At 36.1% G+C, this 3687-nt stretch overlaps 1 pseudogene; it reads left to right on the top strand.

The window, feature by feature from the left end:
- The first annotated feature begins 508 nt into the window (after positions 1-508).
- Positions 509-3687, top strand: LOC120196718 (annotated as a pseudogene).

Below are 3687 nucleotides of genomic sequence, written 5' to 3' on the forward strand. Positions count from 1 at the left end.
ACCATCGGAGCCACAACCATAGAGAACTCGAAGGTAAAGTCCTTTTCTTTTCTCCCTATTTCCTTTCGTTTCTTCTGCTGCTCGTCCCTTTCTTTTCTTATTTTTCTCCTTTTCTCTATGCTATCGTCGTTTCACCTCCTTGTTAGCGTCATAAACGCCGAAGTTAGTTTTAAGATTTGAGATTTAAATTTAAAGTTTATGCATTGGATATTTATTTTTATATTAAATATGATAAAAAAAATTTAATTTTAATTTCAAAATTACTTTTTGAACACAAAAGTTAAGATTTAACTTTTATATTTAAATTTTAAAAATATTTTTCAAACATATTTATTAAAATTTACGTATTAACATTATTTATAATTTCAAAATTACGTTTTGACCCAAAATTTAAAAGGCAATGGTGAACCCTGAATATCTCATAGTCAATACTAATCAAGCCCGCAGAGTCAGGGTTCATAGCCAGAGGACACATTTCAAAGAGTAAAAGAAAGAGAATTCTTTCTCATGTTCCCTTCACTCAACTCCTAGTTGAAGTAAACAAATAAAAAGGTTAGTTTAGGAGGGAATGGAACAATGGAGAAGAAGATGAAGAAGCTAAACAACCATCATCCGCGATTTGTCTGCCATTATACCCTTCTTCTCTTCTCCGCTGCTGTGTCCGCCATTTCCACAACAACAACAGCTGCTTCCGTTTGATTATGCCGATGCATTATCCAAGAGCCTCCTTTACTTTGAATCCCAACGATCCGGTCGTTTACCCTACCAACGTGTCACTTGGCGCGACCATTCTGGCCTCACCGACGGATTGGAACAAGGAGTAACCCTATTCTTAAACTCATTAATTCCCCAGAAACTGTCCTTTTTCTTTTTAAATTCCAAGTTAAAAGTTATATGTTATTGTAGGTGGACTTAGTGGGAGGATATTATGATGCCGGCGATCACGTCAAGTTTGGATTCCCAATCGCTTTCACCGTCACAATGTTTGTCCTGGGGAGTCATCCAATTCCACGACGAAATCGCCATTGCCGGAGAATCGAAGCATGCTCTAGAGGCTATCAAATGGGGGACGGATTACTTCATTAAGGCACACACCAGCCCCAATGTACTATGGGCAGAGGTGGGCGATGGGGACACCGACCATTACTGCTGGCAACGCCCCGAGGACATGACAACCTCGCGCCAAGCCTACAATCGATCAGAACAACCCGGGTCGGATCTGGCCGGAGAGACGGCGGCGGCAATGGCGGCGGCGTCGATTGTGTTCAAGAAAACAAACCCACATTACTCTCACTTACTCTTGCACCACGCCCAAGAGGTACACCTAACACCTTGTTAACCTATAAATGACTATAATTATGAAAGAATACAGTTGGGTTTTGATTGGTTTTACATTTTGTGGGTGGGTTTTATTTAGCTGTTCGAGTTGGGGATAAGTACAGAGGGAAATACGACGGAAGCGTTGCGGTGGTGAAGAGCTACTATGCGTCGGTGAGCGGATATATGGATGAGTTGCTGTGGCAGCTGTGTGGCTTTACAAGGCCACCGACAAGAAGGAATACTTGAATTATGTTGTAGACAATGCTGGTTCTTTTGGTGGGATTGGTTGGGCCATTTCCGAGTTCAGCTGGGATGTTAAGTATGCTGGGGTTCAAATCATGGCTTCTAAGGTAATCTCTCTCTTCACTTCCAATTAAATGCTGTTTTTGCTTATATTCTTAGCATGTTTAATTATGATCAATTCATGATTAAGAAAAAGAAAAATGAATAGTCACCTCTGTTCCTGTTTAGGAATATTTCAAATTTCATGAGGTCAAATAAAGTTCCATGATTAAGGACTAGTTTTTGATAAATTTTAAAATTTGGAACTTTTATTATTTTTAAATCCAAAGAATATTACGAGAGCAAAACAAGTGACTCTAGAAAACATTTTCTTTACCATCTACCTTTTACTTTTTGTCTTTTACTTTCTTATAACCCAAAGATATATTAGAACCCTTTTGTAAGTATTTGTGACATATATAATTAAATTGAATATAAACATAAAATATTCTTTAAATATAATAATTAATTATTTAGATCTCATTCACTTATAAATTAAAAGATAAAATGTATTTAAGTATGCTTAGTCTCACATCATTCTAGATTTATAATAATAATTATCTAAATTAAATTAAAATTTAATCGACATAAAATTATTTTTAAAATATGTAAAAAAACATGTTTATATATATACATGAAGATTATTACATATGATATACTAAAAATATATAAATATGTACAATGATAGTAACTATTACACCGCCCTTAAAAAAGTATATTTATTCTTATGTTCCAAAAATATTTATTTTAAGTAAATTTAATTTTTACTCAATACTTTTTAACTGTCTTAATATGATTTAAAAATATTTATTACGCTAATTCTGAAAGAAATTCTAAATAAGAAAAACTTTAATGTTTGATTGGATTTGCTTTTTCTGTAGATGCAAAGTTGTGATTCTAATATCTCAAAAAAAAAGTGATGATAGCTTAGCTTTTTGGTATAGCCATTCATTTTCATATATATATATATATATATTCGATTTATTAATCGATTCATTTGAATTAATTATTATAAAGAGTTAATATAACAACAATGAATTAAGTAGCAAAGTTCAGTAGATCTCTCTGATAGAGTGATCTGTAATTAAGGAACCTTCTTTAGATTTTAAATACTTTATTTATGCAAGTGCACAAACACACGTGCATTAGATGCCTTTGAATCCTCAGTAATTTCCCATGCTCCAAAATCAGAGAGAGAGAGATGGAAAACTAAACCCCAAAAACAAATAATATTGCATGAAAGAGAAATTTGCAAAACACAAAATACAATGAGTTGTCCAAGCATTTTGAGGTAGGGTCTTGTGGGTGCCAAACCAAGTGAGTGGCTAGAGGCTGTTTCATTTATGAATGTTGGCCATACCTTCACCTTTAACTATCTGAATTTTCCTTGGCAGTTGCTGGAGAAAGATCAACACAAGCAGCACGCTCATATTCTGAAGCAATACCGATCGAAAGCCGAGTACTACCTATGCTCCTGTCTCAACAAAAACAACAACACCAAGGACAACATCGATCGAAGCCCGGGAGGCCTTTTATACATCCGGCAATGGAACAACATGCAATACGTGACGACAGCGGCTTTTCTTCTCACCGTCTACTCCGACTTCCTCCAGGATTCGAAACAAAGTCTCCATTGTCCCGCCGGAACAGTTGATCATGAAGAGATCCTCAGTTTTGCTAAATCTCAAGTTGACTACATACTAGGTTCAAATCCCATGAACATGAGTTATTTAGTCGGTTATGGTTCGAAATACCCCACAAGGGTGCACCACAGGGGTGCCTCAATAGTGTCATACAGGGAGAATAAAGGGTTCATTGGGTGCACCCAAGGTTATGACCATTGGTATAATCGAGCCGAGGCGAACCCTAATGTTTTGGTCGGGGCAGTGGTCGGAGGACCTGACAGCGAAGATAATTTTGGGGATGAAAGAGACAATTACATGCAAACCGAGGCTTGCACCTATAATACGGCTCTCATTAGTTGGGGTTTTTGCTAAATTGTTACACTTAGAGGAAACCCATGAACTAGAGTTGGTTGCCTCTCATTAGAAACAAATATTATTATATATCAAGTGAGAACAAAAA

The sequence above is a fragment of the Hibiscus syriacus genome, unplaced genomic scaffold (assembly GCF_006381635.1).
Source record: "Hibiscus syriacus cultivar Baekdansim isolate YM2019G1 unplaced genomic scaffold, ASM638163v2 tig00117034_pilon, whole genome shotgun sequence".
NCBI lineage: Eukaryota > Viridiplantae > Streptophyta > Magnoliopsida > Malvales > Malvaceae > Hibiscus > Hibiscus syriacus.